The sequence below is a fragment of the Miniopterus natalensis genome, chromosome 6 (genome assembly GCF_054644295.1).
Source record: "Miniopterus natalensis isolate mMinNat1 chromosome 6, mMinNat1.hap1, whole genome shotgun sequence".
Classification (NCBI taxonomy): domain Eukaryota; kingdom Metazoa; phylum Chordata; class Mammalia; order Chiroptera; family Miniopteridae; genus Miniopterus; species Miniopterus natalensis.
In genome coordinates, this window is record NC_142086.1 from 75,253,170 (window position 1) to 75,272,137 (window position 18,968).

The window sequence follows — 18,968 nt, forward strand, 5'->3', positions numbered from 1 at the left end:
TAAAAAGTAAAATGCCACAGGGTGATGAGCCCAGTCTCAGCACAGTAATCAACATACTACCCCAATGAGAAAAAACACCAGAAAGGATAACTTCTTTTGCCATGGCCAATTAGTAAGTCTGGCTATTATGAATGTATAGAAAAAGAAATCTTGATTATTTCCCTTCTCTTTGTCATTAAATATTGATAATTGCATCTGCCCTGTATCTGGAAAAATTTACAACAAAGCAATATTGGTGAAATATTCTCTATATAGCATTATTGAGCCCTGGGAAAGGAAATTACATTAATAGTAAGAATAATGTTGTCTTCAAAAGAGAAGTTGGGATGAGAATAACATATTCTTATCAGAAAAACATCCATGAAATTTATTTAATATTGATTATTTAAAACAAATATATCAGCCACACTTGCTAACATTTAATGATTGGGGGTAATCTATAAAAAGCTAATGATCACAGCCTAATAGTTCAGGGTGTATGTTCCGCAAGTGTGTCCCATATCTTTGAAGGGAGTTTTTAATAATGGGCTACACAGCAATCTTCTGAAGCAGAAAGCTATGTGGACAGATCTTGACACAGTTATAACTTAAAAAGACAATAGTTTTAGTGGAGACCTTAACAAAGATCTTACTTTGCTTTCTACTTGCATTTGAAATAAGACCATGACATTTGGTTAAACATTAAATAATTGAACGACCAAGTTAAGTCTGTTCCATTAATCTCCATTGCCCCCAAGAAACAGGGAAAACTACAGCCTTAGACAAACATAAAGCATAGGACTTTGCACATTTGGGTTGCTCAATGGATATTTGTCGATTTGATAACCTTGGTGTGTCCTGACTTGGCTAAAAACTAAGGATATCATTTCTGAGAATGGAGGAATCATGCAATTTCTCACTGCTCTTCTGGGTTCAACAAGAAGTTTCACAGGAAAGGAGCTCAGCTCGGAATAGGGGAGGGGGACAAGTGATAACATGAAGGCTGTGAATAACAGGACAGTTCAGTTAGAATCCACCTCACAGCAGCATGCTGCACAGCGGGAGCTCTTACTGTGAACTTCCATGAGGTCACTGGAACGGTCAGTGTTATCAGGCAGGATACATCAGACCATGCCAAAATAGCTTCTCCTCCTCTTCATAGCTTTCCTGACTTTCTCAATGCCTGAAATTCCACTGTGAGAGCGTCATTCTTTTAGGGCATAAAGTCTTTTTGGTCTTCTAGAATTTCCCATCAAAATAAAAATCACCTCTTGGAACATTAGATATTTAATTCAGTATTTCCAAAAATATATATTTCCAGTCCCTCAAGATGCTTTATGAAAAAGAAAAGAAAAGGCTCTGTAGTCAAAGAAATTTGGTAAATGCTCTATTCTTTAACTTCTTAAAATCCACAATGCTAAAGAACACTAAATAAAAGCTCTGAAATACATTGCAGAGGAAAAATATGTAATTTTTAATCTAGTATTTGCAAAATTATTTTGACAACGAAATAATTTGGAATACATTTTAGCCTCCAGAATACTGTAATATCAACTCACAGTGAATCATCAGTTTCTGGAAACGTGGATCAGCTGCTAGGGAGACAGGAATTGTTACTGGGTGACTGGACGCATTGTCATTGTAGGCATTCATTGGAGATTATTGAATAATATCAACAGTGTTAATATTTTTCTAAAAAATTGTGTCCCTACAGAAATTTGCTTATAATGGCTGGTACATTTAAGATTCTATCATGTCTATTATTAGAGAAATAAAATAGACTCCCCATCAAAAGTTAATAAACAAGGAAATACTGATTGAATGATGGATGGGTTATACAATGTGGGTGTGCTTTTTAAATTTATCTTTATTGTTGAAAGTATTACAGATGTCCCCTTTTGTCCCCATTGACCCCTTCTACCCCACACCCACCCTAATTCTGGAAAAGAAGTGCTTAGTGGAATTAAGTTAAACTTTGAAGTTTGGGCAGCATTTGAATGGGCAGAGAAGAAACTGGCCTGGGCAGGGGAACTATGTGAGCAAAGGAATGGTGGTGGGCACCAGGAATCACTACCAGGGTCAAACCACTCCTGAAGCTGGGAGACAATAGCTGGAGCTACTGCAGTCAGGGACTGCCACCCTTAGGCATTCTGTGGCACAACTTGGGGCTCGCCAAGGACCAGACACCACAAAGAGCCCTTCTCAATGGGAGATGCCTAGGACAAGCTACTGGCAAGCAGCACAGCTGGGAGCCATGGTCAGGAACCTGGAACCACCAGGCAAGCAAGCAAGAACACTGCCACTGACTAGCCTTTGCCAAAGGGAACTTAACATTTTAGGGACTAATAAGTGAATTAGACTAAAGTTGCCTTATTACTCAAAAATTCTAGCCCCCTTGTGAACTTCTGGCAACACCCAAATTTGTCCTGGTTTTGAATAGTCACGGCCACAAAAATACACCGCTCGGATTTTCTGTTGCTGGGAGCATGGTTGACTGCTGGCCCGGGTGCTGCCGCTCTGGATCTACCCCACACTGGATCTCAGGCTACCCTTCCTGCGAATGCTCCTAGCCAGTGACTCAGCATGGGGAGGGTGCTAGTGCGAGCCCATTCCTGGGATGTGGGACTCTTTTGATGGGCAATTTTGGTGCAAGATTTCCCATTGACCTGGCCAGACATGTTTTGGAACTATGCTGAAGCCTGAGACTCTTCCTTTCCAAACTTCCTTCCTTATCTGCCTTCTTCACGGGAGTCGCATTAGCACTGTGACCTGAAGACTCTCCTTGCCTTCTCCCGGTCCTTCTCCTTCTTTATCCATGTCGAGCATTTTTCACATATATTTCTTGCACATCCAATCTTAGCTTGATGTCTTCTTCTCAGAGGGCCCCAATTAACACAGATACCCAACTATGACACAATCCATTCTGAGGTTCCATTCTGTTGAGCTTTTGGGTGAAGTCTTTCTCTCTCACAGGCATCCCAATGCTCCATAATCATACAAAGCGGAAAAGGTTCTGCCACCTTTACCTTGATTTTGAGCACAACCCCCGCCTGAATTTTCACATGGTGCTTTCCACATCTGTCCTTCCTCTTGAAAGGGGTTCAGTTTAAAAAGGATCTTGTCATTTGATAAAAGCAAAGGAAAGGAAATTAACACTGGGGAACTGGCCACTCAAATAATAGGAAAGAGACTGTATATGAAGAATAGAGGAGTTTAAAAAGAAAGAAACAGAGAAAGAAAGAAAGAAAGAAAGAAAGAAAGAAAGAAAGAAAGAAAGAAAGAAACAGAGAAAGAAAGAAAGAAAGAAAGAAAGAAAGAAAGAAAGAAAGAAAGAAAGAAAGAAGGAAGGAAGGAAGGAAGGAAGGAAGGAAGGAAGGAAGGAAGGAAGGAAGGAAGGAAGGAAGGAAAGAAAGAGAAAGAAAGAAAGAAAGAAAGAAAGAAAGAAAGAAAGAAAGAAAGAAAGAAAGAAAGAAAGAAAGAAAGAAAGAAAGAAAGAAAGAAAGAAAGAAAAGAGAGAGGGAGGGAGGGAGGGAGGGAGGGAGGAAGGAAGGAAGGAAGGAAGGAAGGAAGGAAGGAAGGAAGGAAGGAAGGAAGGAAGGAAGGAAGGAAGGAAGGAAGGAAGGAAGGGAGGACTTGTCTAAAATGATCTTTTGAAGAGCCTAATAGAAGCTTCATCTGATTTTTCAATCAGCAAATATTTACTGTTTTTCCATACTTAATATATTATATTCCTGGGGATACATAATAAAGTACCACAAACTGGGTAGCTCTGAACAACACATAAAGTTCTGGAGGCTAGAAGTCTGAAATCAAGGTGTTGGCAAGGCCATCCTCTCTCTGAAGACTCTAGAAGAGAATCTGTTCCATGCTCTTCTCTTCTGGTGCTGCTGATGATCTTTGATGGTTCTTGGCTTGTTTTCAGTCCAACCCCCACCTGAATTTTCACATGGTGCTTTCCTTGGATGCCTCTGTCTCTTCTCCTTTTATAACGACACCAGCCATAAAGGATTAGGGTCCACCCTAATGACCTCACCTTCACTTGATTACATCTGTCAAAATAGTCTAGTATTTTAAAATAATGTCACAGGTCCCCAAGGCTAGAACTTCAATGCATCTTTTTGGGAGACACAATTCAACCCAAACACTTAAGTAGGAGCATGTTTCTTTGAGTGGAAATGGAAAACTGCATAATTAAACAAAATTTCTCAGTTACTTGGTAGATAAGGAAACAGACTGTTCTACTTTTATTTCGTGAATTGTGCTGCTGCTTGTATCGTGTCCCTATTGTATGTCTGATGTTTCTGTGCCCTCTTCATCTTCAAGTGCAGCTAGCAGTTAGCACCTTGGGTCACTGCTGAATATTGTTGAATGGGAAATGAAACCAAATATGAGTCCTCTAAATGTTGGCATGTGGATGATATGAATTGATAGGCATGTTTGTTGCAACTGGTTAAAGCACTACTAGTTTGAAGCAGTGACCTTTCTCGCTGAAATTAATTGGGCCTTTTCAGTGACACCACTTGTAGGTGAATACACTTGCCTGATTCAGAGAAACAATAGAGAAGTCACAAAATCAATCAGCTGGAATCCTTTCATGAAGCACTTTCTAGATAATAAATCACAGCACACTAAGACTTCACATATATATGACTAAACATTTTTAGCAGCTTCCAAATTCCAAAATCCTATCTGCCACAGGGAAGTGGTAATGTAAGACCATTGAAGGTGGAATAAAAATCACTGAACTTGGATTTTAATATTGGATTGTCCCATGATTGAATGTGAACTTATCTTTTTATGGCAATGCTTATTACAAGGGGCTGCTTTGCCTGCCAGGTGACATTTGGCAATGTATGGAAACGTTTTTGGTTGTGAGAGGGAAGCTACTGGCATCAGGTGGGGTAGAAACCAAGAGATACTGCTAAACATTCTACAGTGCACAAGACAGCCCCCAACAACAAAGAATTATTCATCCAAAAATATCAATAATGCTGAGATTAAGAAAGCCTAGTGTATAGGTCTCAATTTCTTTAATGTTAAATAAGGGTATTTTTAAAATATGACATCTATAATTCCTTTAAAAATAGAAGGTAGTCTGAATATTTGTGACAAGATAATTCTTGAGTTATAGTGTACCCACTCAACAGCAATTTAAGCTATCTTTTAAAATAATAGTTATGAAGACTAAGTAACAATAGCAAAAGCTGCATACGTACTAAGTAGAAAAAAAATCAATATACAAATGTGTAGGCGCTGAATGACTACTACCATTTTTAAAAGAAAGTGAATGTAAGTGATGATAACAAAGTGATGCTAATAGTTGCACTGAGGATGCTGTAAAGGAGTTCGCTCCTTTTATTTTGCAGCCGTTATTTAATGTGATTATGCTATTTTTATAATTTGGAAACTAATTTTTAAAGCAATTAATGGGAAGAAAGATTAAAATACTCAATTAGTGTTTGTCTGACATTCAAGAAATTTGTTTTTAGCCTTACAAAGACATTATACAAGCTAATGAAGTATTTTATACAATTGAAACCATTTCTATTCATTTTCATGTAAACAACATTGTTTTAGTTCTTTATATCTCCCTAACTATGAAATTCTTGGAGTTCAACTCATTGCTTATTCCTTTCCAGGTTTTTGTGTGAAAGCATCAGAATTTCCTTCAATATTAAAGTGATTGTGTGAAAATTTGTCAGTGTAAATTTGTTTTAGATTCCTGTACCTGCTGTAACAAATTACCACAACTTGGTAGCTTAAAACAACAGAAATTTATTTTCTTACAGTTCTAGAGGGCAGAAGTCCAAAGCCATCATCACTGGGCCAAAATCAAGGTGTCGGCAGGGCTGCAATCCCTCTGGATGCTCTAAGGGGAAATTCTTGCCTGTACCAGGCTCTGGTGACTGCAGTCATTCTTTGGCTTGTGGCCCCTTCACAATAATCTGCCTCTGTTTTCACAAGCCCTTATCCTCTGTGTTTTTGTCACCTGCATTTCTTCTATAAAGATACATGTGATGGCATTTAGGGCGCAAACAGGTAATCTAGGATAATCTCCCCATCTCAAAAATGTTCACATAATCACACCTACAAAGACGCTTTTTCCAAACAAGATAAGGGAAAAGTTCTAGAGATTAGGATCTAATATCTTTAGGACCCATTATAGAAATTACTACAATATTATATAAAGAAAATATAAGTCTGATTACTAATCTCATCTGAAAATCTGAATTTCTTTTCATACCAAGATAGGACTTTAAGTCTGGCAGGATCATCCAGGATCTTAATCCTAGGAACATAGAGTGAGAATAAAGAACTTATCATCCTCTTAAATGAAAGGAGCATGAAATTATACATTTTGTAGAAATTAATTTTTAAGCATATCAATGTAAAGTGGGTTTTTTTATTGTGAATTTACTAATAAAATTTGTTTTGCCTGAATTAACATTTGGACACGTAACGACCCCTTATATCTAAAAATAAGAGAGCTTAACATTGTTTTACCATATTTCAACAACTGTGAAAGGTTCTGAAAATTAATTGAAGGATTTAACCTTAAAACACAGTTCAGTAAACATAAGACTGAAATTACTGAAAAACAGAGCTGTACTTATTTTACTTGAGTTGACTAAGAAGGTGAAAATATCTTAACTCTCCAATTAAAGATATTTTAGCAAAATGATGACAGTACACAAATAATTAAAGCCCTAGAGCTTTCCTTTCTTTTCCCCATTTGGTTAGTTTAATTCTTCAGATTTAGTTTCAGAATAACCCTGTCAAAGGCTTAACTTTTCAGGATAGTTACATATGATAACTGTTATTACATTTCTCTTTTGGGCCAGGAGTATTTCTCAACCTAAACACAAATTTGCATATAACTTGGAATATATTTGATTTTAGAGTTTTAGGACCTTTAATGCTATTCATTTAGATGCAATTGATGAGTAAAATCTATGCCATTTAATCCCAAAGCCAATATTAAGGAAGCTACCAGCTGCACCTTACATAAACCAGTAGAATTATTCCCTAAATTAAGCAAATCATCATCCAAATTTATTGCAGTTAGTATTGTGAGTATGCCACCTAAGAGAAGAAAAAAAATTCCCTTGGTCCAATATAGCCTTAGTGTGAAACTCTTCTCTCTTTCGGGAAACGACAAATGGGTTAAATAATGTTTGGGTTTATTTCTTAAGTGTATTTTAATACTTGCTCCCCATAAAATAAAGGGACAAGAAATGGAAGTTTCCAAAAGAATCCTCAGATTCTTAAAAAGGTAATAGACTGTAAAAGTCTAATATATCTGTATAAGCACACCCCTCCTCCCTTTCACCAAGTCCCTCCCCTCTTGCTCTCATTCCATCTGTCCAGCTCTTTCATGCCTTCACTTTTTCTTCTCATCCGCCCATGAACAAGCCCTACCCCCTGTGTGCTTGAAAGAGCAGAGGCTCCCCAGGCCTCCTGCCCCTTCACACAGGCTCCTGTGCTCATTCCCAGAACACTTCGCCGAGTGGCAGATTCACTCAGTACTTTCCTTCCCTTGCCTCCCATTTATTCCGCCACCCTCTGTCATCTACCTTACATAGGTCATAGTAACACTTACACGGCACTGTTTTGCCTTTTAGTTCAGAATATTTTTTCTTGTGATAAAATAAACATAACATGAAATAAGTATCTTGAATCACTTTAAAGTGTACAGTTCTGTGGCAGTAAGCACATTCTTATTGCTGTGCAACCATCACCACATCCATCTCCGGAACGTTTTCCTCTTCTCCAACTGAAACTCTGTACCCCCCAAAAAATAATGTCTCCCCCAGTCACCCATCCCAAAGCCCGCCCCTGGCAACCATGAATCTGCTTTCTGTCTCTATGAATTTGCCTAATCTAGGTACCTTAAGTGGAGTCATACAGCATTTGTTCTTTGGTGTCTGGCCTATTTCATTTAGCATAATGTTTTCAAGATTTTTTCATCTTGCATCATGCGTCAGAATCCCCTTCTTTCGTAAGACTGAGCATATTCCATTGCAGGTACAGACCGCATTTTGCTTATTCAGTCATCTGTGAGGGGCGCTTGGGTTGTCTCCACTTTCAGGCTATTGTAAACAATGCTGCTCGGAACATGGGTGTACCAATACCCGTTCAAGTCCTTGCTTTCCCTTCTTTTGGGTAAATAGCCCACAGGGGAATTGCTAGATCATATGGTAATTCTATTTTTAGTTTTCTGAATATTCTGCATACCATTTTCCACAGCAGCTTCCCATGTTCCATTCCCACCAGCAGTGTTTAAGGATTCCAGTTTCTCCGCATCCTCGCCGACTCGTGTTTGTTTCTTCTTTTTAGTAATAGCCACCTTACTTGGTATGAAGTGGTTTCTCACTGCAGTTTTGACTTGGCCATGTTGAATATCTTCCCATGTGCTTATTGGCCGTTCATATGTCTTCTTTGAGGAAATGTCTGTTCAAGCTCTTTGTACATTTTTTAACTGAGTCACTTAAGTCATTTAATCAATTCAGTGAGTTGTAGGAGTTCTTTATATATTCGCTATGTCAGCTATTTATCAGATATATGATTTACAAATATTTTCTTCCATTCCTTGGGCTGCCTTTTCACTCTGTTAGTAGCATCTTTTGATAAACCGAGGTAACATGGTGGTATTTGAAGCACAACTTTTTAAGTCTTCATAACAACTCTGTGAGGTGGGGGCTGTAATTATTATCCCCATTTACAGGTACGGAGACTGAGACACAGAGGGCTTAGTAACGCACCAACACACTGTGGTAATGACGGAGCTTGGATCTGAGTCTGTTATGGACTGAATGTCTGTGTCCCCCACGAAGCTCATGCCGCAGCTCTGCTGGTCAGAGTGCTGACATTGAAAGGTGGGGCCTTTGGGAGCCGATTGGGATTAGATGAGATAATGAGGGTGGAGCGTGTATGAGTCAGATCGATGCCCTCCTAAGAGTTATGAGAGAGCGGGCATCTCCTCTCCTCTCTCCTCCAGGCGAGGAGATGAGAATGTGGCCGGCCATCAGTCTAGAAGAGGGCTCTTACCCAATCGTGCAGACTGGTCTCAACATTTAGCCTCCAGAACTTGAGAAATAAATTTCTGTTGTTTATAAGCCACGTAGGCCATGGTGCTTTGTTACAGCAGCCTGAACAGACTAAGACACAGCCTTGGGTTTTGTTGCAGAAATCCCATGCCGTGGACACCTCTTATAACGGGCATCAGAAGCCTCCTCTTACCAAATCCGTTACCTTTCCTCACTCGCCACTCCTCTGCCTAACTTTTTCTCTGTCGTTTCAAATCATGCCCTTTTCTCTGCGAAGCTCCTTCCCTTGGCCACTGCTTTCCTGGGTTCTTCTCCTGCTCCCCTGAGGCAGCTCCCTCCCCTCCCTCGGCCTCCTGTGTCTTCCTTCAGGCTTCCAGCTCCAAGGGCCTCACTTCACTCTCCGGGAAGCAGCACCTCTCTGCTGTTACACTTTCTCCCCACTGCCTGCGAATGTGGTCTGGTTTGAAAATAGGGTCTTTGCAGATGGTCAAGTTAAGATGAGGTCATTCGAGCAGATCTCAATCCAACACGACTATGTCCTTATAAAAGGGAGAAATTGGACACAGATATGAACACAAATGTAGTCTACAAAGACACCTTGGGGCTACCAGAGCTGGAAGAGAGGAATGTCACAGGCTCTCCCTTTAAGCCCCTCAGAAGGAAGCAATCATGCTGAGATCTTGGTTTCAGACTTCTAGCCTCCATAACTGTGAGATAATAAATTTCGGCTGTTTAAGCCACCCAGTTTGTGTGATACTTTGTCATGGCAGCCCCAGGAATCCAAACATTTTCCAAAGGCTTGGAAGCAACTATCCATGAACAGTTTCTCAAACTCACACCTCTGGTCCTAATTATCCTTCTGAGTTCTAGGTCTACAATATCAACATGATCTCATGACTGTCCAACGATGATCCTGCCTTTCCAGAATATTACTCTTCTCCCATCTCCTTTCTTTCTCACCTTTGGCTCCACCTTGCAACCTTTGTAAATGAGATATCTGTGGCTCCAGCCACTCTGGCTGAAAACCACAAAGTCACCTTTGAGTCCTCACTTTCCACCCCCTTGAAGCTGTCTCCATTTCTGTAATCCAAGAATCATGTGTGGCCCATTAGTTTGGGAGACTATTATCAGGTTCCCAGAATTGGCAGCCCTTATATCCCGTGGTCAGAGCACTATCTTCAGACTCAACTCTACCTAATAGTCAAAAGGATTGAAGGCATGTTAGCCCAAATCTTGGGACACAGACTCAAGGACTCCCTGCTGTTCTCTCAGATAATATTATGGCCAAGGATCTGGGTACTGGTGTTGTTTCTTTCCATTTAAATACCAAAGTTTTCCTTCCATATTTAAAACTAGGGCTTTTTGCCTAAACCCTACCTGGTGTCCACAGTTCTGATAAGTGCTCACAGATGTCCTTGAGATCTAAGATTCCAACTCTTCCGCAGGTCTGGATTAATTATCATAGACTTGACCACTGACTAGGACATCGCTGTTGTGCCACATCAGAGCTTCAGACTCAGGTTGTTAGTGATTTAGTGCCCACTGTCCATTTCTTTTAATTAATTCAAATGTATTTAACAAGTAATAGTTCAGAGAGCATATTTACATCTCTTGTCTTACTTAATACCAAGAGCCTTAAAGAAATCCAGAAATTTGAGAGGTTAAATAAATCACACTAGTTAGCATTTGTAGCACCAGCTATCAGATCCAGGCCTCCTGGCTCTGAATTTCATGCCCTTTTCACTTCACAACATTGCATGGTCCAGTGTCCTAATCTACCAGTTACATAGAACTTCTTTCCAGCCTCCATTAGCCCCCTTGGGGCCTCCAGCTCCAGATTCCTCTCTCTGCCCATCTGCCCTCCCTGCTGTAGATAACTGACTCATATTCTCTCATATCCAAAGATTTGACAGATGGCTGCTTTTGAAGTGACCTTAAAACCAGTGATCCCCCTTCTCAAAGGAATTTCTAACATGGCTTAAGGAATTGCAGAGCTACATAGTATCCTAAGTGTGCAAGCTTCCAAGTATAAGGTCATCATAATACTCCCATGAAGACATATTTTCAGGGAAATTTTTTGAAGGTGATATAATGAGATTCCATATGGTGCCAGTAAAAGCTATAATGCAAGAGAAAAGCACAAGTACTGACTGCCTCAAATGCATTTATTGTCCACTTTTCCATTTCAAGATGGTGTTAATCTTTTATTAATACTCTCTTACTTAATACTCAAAAGCAGCATGCTCTGTTGTGTATTCCTGGCCTGGCCTGGCCTGGCCTGTAAGGTGCTGGACATGTGGCAGAAAAGCATGGTTGAGAGAACATGGCCCCACTATTGTTAGCTGTAATCTTGATCAAGTTACTTAACCTCTCTATACCTTATTTTCCTCCCTGTTAATAGAACACTTGCCTCAGTGTTGTTGGAAAGATTAAATAATTAATTTAAGTAAAGTGGGCAGAACAGCACTTTGCCTGTAGAACTTGCTATTTTGCTATTTGCTGGTCTACATGCACAGGAAGGAGAAGGTGGCTTCCCCACGTCCCTGGAGGAATCGTCACTACTGGATAGTCAGAAAAGACTTAAAAATGAAGACTTCAGAAAGCTCACTCTACTAGTTGCCATGAAATGTCTCTATATTCCTTCCCTCCATGCAACAAATGTAAATAATTAGTTTTTATATGAGACTATCCTCTCAACCTAATAAATATGTACGACCTCACAGTGATAGTTAGAAGATACCACCCGGCTGCCTGAGAGGCACAGCGAGCAAACACCGCTGTGGGATAAGTAGTTGGTCATTAAGAAAAAGAGTCGGCAGCCTGTGTAAGGGCCAGAGCAGCCTGCCAAACACAATTTTTTGAAAAAGGTGAGGTGAAGGCCCATTATAATTTGTCTCCAGTGGCCTACTTATAGTTGTTGACAAATTAAAGATCTGTGATGAGTTGTACCTTCCTATGTTTTCTTTGTATACTCTTAGAACTTACAATCTAGTTAATTACCACGAAAGTCAAGAATATTAATCAAAACAATAGCATAATTGTACCATATCTTGTGCTTTGGAGTAACTTCCTTACAAAGGAAAAAAGAGTATTTTCTATGATAGTGTCAGGTTATACAGACTCCTTAATAATATAACATACAGAATTATCTTTACTGTTAGCTTTACTTACTTGTTAATTTTTGTAAAAACTGAACCTGCAACCAGAAACATTTTTAACAGACTATATTATTTTCTTTTTCTGGATTACAAGGTAATTTAAAAAATTAAAATATGAACACTATTTAGATATATGAAGCAATGTGGTAAAAATAAAATAAAGCTGACATAATTATACCAGTTATCATGTCATAATAGTTCATTGTTAAGGAAAAGAAAGAGCCAAAAAATATACTAAATCATCTGTGTTTTTAGATATAGGAGATCTACAGGGTGTGTTTTTTTATAATACTCCTTATATATTCACTTTTTTAAAAAAAATTGTGACTGAAAATGAGTGTCAGTGTTCAAAACCCTATGTAGAGTTATAGTACAAGAGAAACAACCACCATGAAAATAAAAACCAGAAATAAGAATTTAAAGAGGGAACAAAGAAGATATTGATCAAATGAAATTTTATTATATTAATGAATTAATTTCAAAGTTTTCCTTGTGATCTTGACTTACAGCATATTGCAATAGCCTCTCAACAGACCACTTAGTAATCCTGGGAAAGGCAGATTAAACTGGTTCTTTTTGGATTTTTAAAAGCTAGATTGAATGTCCAATGGTAAGACTCCTGTTCTGATAAACTCTTCTTTATCTAAATACCTTCCTTTCTCTTAATCTCCATTGACTCCCCTGGCCCTGAAGATAGTAGCTGTGCCATCTGATAGAAGATAAACCCCTGTGCCTGTTTTCCACCCTCATTGAAAAAAACCTTTGAATTTGTAACTTGGGCCTGAAGATGCTTATCACACAATCTTCGGTTGCCAGGAATTCAAAAGTGGGCCATGTCGGCCACTGCTGGAATCTGCCCTCACTGCTTCTATTTATTTTTTTAAAAATATATATCAGCGGAGAGTACTTAACTGGATATAGTGCACTTAACCAGAAAGATTATGCCATACCTCCTGCAGGAATTTATTTAAACTATGTGGCAAGTCTGCTGAAGAAAAGCTATTCAAATGTTCCTGATAATGCCCTAGATCCCATTACAGTTCTCATTTCATTCAGGCTCTGGATTCTTTTAAAATAGTGTTAGCACAGTGTGTAACCCAACATGACACAAAATAGATTTTGCTTTTGAGAAGTCAACTCAAAGGAGACCCAAGGCAAAATTTAAAGTTAAACTGACATGCTAACGTTAAACTAATCAAAATTTGTTTCAAGATTTTGCCCATTTTTTGTTGTTTTTTTTTTGGTTATTGTTTATTTTTGAATTTTTATGAATTTAAGTGAAACTGGTTTAAATAAATTCAGTTTAAACTGATCATGCTGGAAAGCAAGACCTCAACTGCTTCCTCCCCCCAAGTTTTTATTTATTTATTTATTTATTTATTTATTTATTTATTTATTTATTATTTATTATTTATTTAATATGTCTTTATTGATTTCAGAGAGAGGAAGGGAGATGGAGAGAGAGTTGAAACATCGATCATGAGAGAGTCATCATTGATCGGCTGCCTCCTGCACGCCCCTAACTGGGGATCAGACCCACAACCCGAGCACGTGCCCTGACCGGGAATCGAACTGTGATCTCCTGGATCCTAGGTCGATGCTCAAAGGTTGAGCCACGCCTGGCCGGGCTCCCCCTAAGTTTTTAAAGGCATCTCATATCACAACAAATGTTTTCAAAACCATTATTACCTTACTAGAATTCATTTTCAAAAAAAGAAAGAAAGTAAGGTTTCATTTCCAAGTTTCAAAGACCCAAAGATTCTGGAGTTTAGAATGTTTTTACCCTCATTCAACAAATTTACCCAGTGGGAAATTATTTTCAGCAATTTTTCTTCCTCCAACCTTGCTCTTGCCTGCTGTTTCTCCCCTCAGCTGTTGTCCTGCTCTCCCTTTCTTTATCCTATCTAAACTCTCAGCTTGGGACATCACATTAACTTGACTAATAAATCCATGCTGATATCTGAAGGGGCCCAAAAAAATACAAATTCAACTGGATTCTCTCTAAAATTAATGCTTTTTCCCTGTACTATTGAATCCACCTTTCTTCCCAAATAAAAACTTTGCATATCGCAGTCAATGAGCCTTTTGATTTTAGTTCAGTGGCAACCACCTACATTTAGTATCTGTTTCTCCCCCCAGCATCTTAAAACTCTTGGTCTCTTTCCTCTATTAATATTCAACCAACATTTGATGAGGGCCGAATAATACAGAAATGATATCCAAATAGACTAGAGTATAAATAATTCAGAGGAGTAAATGGGAGTGTTTCACAAAAGCCGGGACCACTTCTGGTTGTTTTTTTGTTTTTTGTTTTGTTTTTGTGGGTTTTTTTGGCTTCTTAAGGGCATCACAACTTCCAGCTTATGAATACCTATTTTAAACCCAATTAAAATTAATTTGTAACCGTGCAATGAAGAGATGAAATGAGACTATAATGTCCTGTTTAGTAAATTGAAATAAAACTAGGTTTGGAAAATTGTTATAATCCACATGTAATCAAATCTCTACTTCTTAAATTTAAGAATTTCTATCAAAATCAAAATAGTAATGAAAGTGAAACTACTTTGCTAATCAGAAAAATATATTTAAAAATTCATAAATTATTATTTGAAAGTGAATAACTGTTTTAAAATATCTAATGAGATTTTCTTCTGTTGCTTTTAGTTTTACTTTTTTTTCTTCATTAAATATCAAATTAAATGAGTTTAATGGGTTGAGAAGTTTCCAAGGAGAAATCAGATAATTTTTTTATTAAAGCATAGTTGACATACAATACTATATTAGTTTCAGGTGTACAACATAGTGATTTGACATTTATATTCCTTACATTGTGATCACAAGTTTAGTAGCCGCCTATTACCATACAAAGTTACATTTTTTAATATAACTGGAGATTTGTACCTCATTCTTCTTCACCTGTTCACACACCTCCCAACCTCCCTCCCTTCTGCCAACTTCAGTTTGTTTTCTGTATCTGTAAGTCTGTTTCTGTTTTATTTTAATTGTTCACTTGTTTTGTTTTGTTTCGTTTTTAGATTCTACATATAAGTGAAATCATATGGTATTTGTCTTTCTCTGCCTGGCATATTTCACTTAGCGTAATAACTTCTAGTTTTATCCATGTTGTCACAAATGGCAAGGTTTCATTATTTCTTTCGGCTAAGTAATATTCCATTGTGTTGCTGATGAAAAAAGAGGTTCTGTGGAAAGTAACCTCACAGGGTGATCAAATCATAAATTCCTAATTGGGCAGTTCATGCTGGGTAGTCTCTCCCAAGGCGTAGAACTTTTTAGTAAAAGGTTTATCTTTGTCTTAAGCAAGCCCTGTGCCTTGTTTCTATTCATCTTGGTTAACACACCTTGGAAATAACCACCCTCAAGAGAAGACATAATTTAACTATCCTGTAATCCAATCCCTGCCTTGCTTTCTCCTACCTCCAGGTAATCTTCCTTACATTCCCTCCTTAATTCCAAATACATATAAGAGCTCAACAATTTGTTGAGCTCTTGTTTCCAGGCATATCCTCTGTTTGACTCAAATTCATAAAAATTCTCTGCTGGTTTGGGTATTTCTTATGTCCCCATGAGCACTTTTTCATATGTCCATTCACCATCTCTGTGTCTTCTTTGAAGAAAAGTCTATTCAGGTCCCCTGCCCATCAGATCCTGGGACACTTTGGTGTAGGGTTGTCCTGTGAAGGAGGCTATAAAGAGAATTTAGAGGCAAATAGAAGTACAATACACATGAGGAAGATGCGATGGGAGGCAGAAAGAGATTTTAGCAAATTTGAAGTTAAACAGAGGTTGTTTTAAAGTAAGGTGGACAATCTATGGCCCATGGGCCAGGTCTAGCCTTCTGTCTGTTATTGTACAGCACAGCTACGAATGTTTCTACTTTTTAATGGTTGAGGGGGAAATTTTTTTAAAAAGACTACTTGTGATATATGAAAATTATTTAAAATTCAAATATCAGTATTTGTTAATAAAGTTTAATTATAACACAGTCATGCTCATTTGTTTGTATATCATCAATGGCTGTTTCCACACTACAACAGCAGATTCAAATACTCATGACAGAGACTGTATGGCTGCCTGCAAAGCCTAAAATATTGACTGGCCCTTTCCAGAAAAAGTTGGCAGGAATGTCCAAAAAAAGCTATAAACCTAGAAGTAGGTAAAGCACTACTCGTCCTTCATCCTGCCATAGGGCCAGTGAAGGTATATGTGACTTAGAAGCAGTGTTATGTCTATGCCCCATGTGTGCTGGACAGGATTTGCAGACTGGAGGCTTTGCTATGCTGGTCTCCTCAGGCACTCAGGGCTATAGGTTCATTCCTCACTGACAATCCCATCACTACTCCCCTATTTTTGTACCACACCCCAGACTTGATGACTTTGAATAGAACTATTAGCATTATGATTCAGCTACTTTTAAATGAAGTTTACAAAAGGATTTGGTGGGCTGATTTGGGAACCTGTGAAAGTGTTCTCCAAATTGCAGACACTCTTGTGAAAACAGACTTGAAAATACAGCCTCTTTATAAACTGTGGACCTGCCTATAGTGGCTTAAAGTATCGTGGAATTTTCATTCATGTGGTTGAGCCTAAGTCGATATGATTTAATGGTGTTAAGGCTCATAAAAGATGACTGGGGCTTGGAAGCACGCCAGTAAAGGTTTCCTGATTACTACATGCTGACTACTTCAGATTATTGTTGGAAAGCTAGTGAATGAGGCAGACAGGATGTAACACTAGAGATTAGCATTATGAATTGGAATTTATTGCCGACTTCAAATTATGTCTGGAAGAAAAGATGTTGGGGTGGGGAGGTAAGAAGGTGCAGATTTGTTCTTAGGACTGAACTAAAATGCATTTATTGATAAAATTTATATAGAACCACTCTGCAAACTTATTTCTAGTTTATCATGCTTAAACGCACTACAAAATAAATATCTTATAGAAAATTTTTTTCTCATCTAACCCTGGACCATTTATAGTGCTTACGAGGTGTGTGAACCATGTCAGGTCCTGGATACAAAAATAGATAATGGTTCCTGTCCTCAAAAAAACTTACTTTTACAGACAGAAAACCAGAAGAGTAAAGAAAAAATAGTCTTAATGAGGCAAAAAATAATTCACACATAAAATCAAAGTATTACTTAGTTCAGTTTTGACACAAACGGAGTAGTCATGCCCAAGATAAATATTAGTGGCCCTGGCCAGGTAGCTCAGTTAGTTAAAGCATTGTCCCATTGCACCAAGGTTGTGGGTTTGAGCCCCGGTAAGGTCACATACAAGAATCAACCAATGAATGCAGAAATAAGTCAAACAACAAATGGATGTTTCTCTCTTTCTCTCTCTCTCTAAAATCAATAAATAATAAGAAGAAGGTAAGTGTCATTATCTATAAAGCATTTGGAGTTTCTTAGCAGAAAGACTCTAAACAAATACAGAATTATCAAAGGCCAAGTCAATCTATTTTTAATTCCAGACACAATAGAAGACTTAGTATATGTTGGTCATTGATTCCAAAGTTGCAAAAGGCAATTATTATTCAAGATAAGCTATCACATTTCAATGATTGAAATCCTGACTTAGTGCATCTGTATCCCCAGAAGGTAACATTATGCAATATATACAAAGAAGGTTCAATATTTGTTGAATAACCAAGTTTCACCACTTTTGGTGAACCCAGATTTTCCTTGTGTTTGGAAAATATAACTCTGAAACTGGTTTGAAGAAAGTCTAGCCTATAATCAAAACAGTACTATATTGGCTGTGTTGAATTATAAAACAGTGTGAGGCAAGAAGGTTGCCCCTGGCAATTGTTAACCCTTGAGCAGGGCAAGAGGAAGTTAGTTCTAATCAAACCCATCATTTGAATTTATTATTCTGCACCTACCTGGTAAGCATGGAACTTTCTGAGACTCTTGAGCTTATAAAAATGAACTGCTGCCCAGCTGGTGTGGCTCAGTGGTTCAGCGTTGACCCATGAACCAGGAGATTGTGGTTGGATTCCCAGTCAGGGCACATGCCTCTGTTTCAGGCTCCATCTCCAGTAGGGGACATGCAGGAGGCAACCAATCAACCACTCACTCTCATTCTTGATGTTTCTCTCTCTCTCCCTCTCCCTTCCTCTCTCTGAAATCAATAAAAACATATTTTAAAAAATAAAAAGAGAACAGCTTTAAAATATCTAGCATGAGCATTATTTCCTCTGTAAAATGGAACTAATAATAACAAGAGTAATAATAATAGCAACCATAATAAAAATAAACTCTACCTAATATAACAGTAGGTGTATAATACAATTCATAGTCTCCTCTGCCATGGGAAGATGAGGTGTGTAGCATTTTTAATGTGTTTGCAGTGTCTGAGACACAACAATTGCTCAGTAGGTTAGTTTTATTGTTATTTTTATCTACACTTATTGGGGAGAACAATGGTGCAAGTAAATCAAAATTATTTTTTTCTGAAATTTGGGATGAATTGTATAAATTTTCATTTAAAAATAGATTGCCTTTCCTCTAATTAAATCTGCCCTTGCTGGTTTTATTTTTCATTTACACATTCATTCATAAATTTGTTCAATAACAACCATTCATTCAAGCAAACATTTGGTGAGCTTAGTCAATGTCATCTGCCCTTATATCTCTAGGGGTGGACTGACCAATCAAATACATCTTGGTCCCTGCTGTTAAGGCAATCACAGTTCTCTAGGAAAGTCAAATAAACCCAAGATCGAGGTGTTTGCCATAATTCAGGTATGCTCAAGTACAGTGAG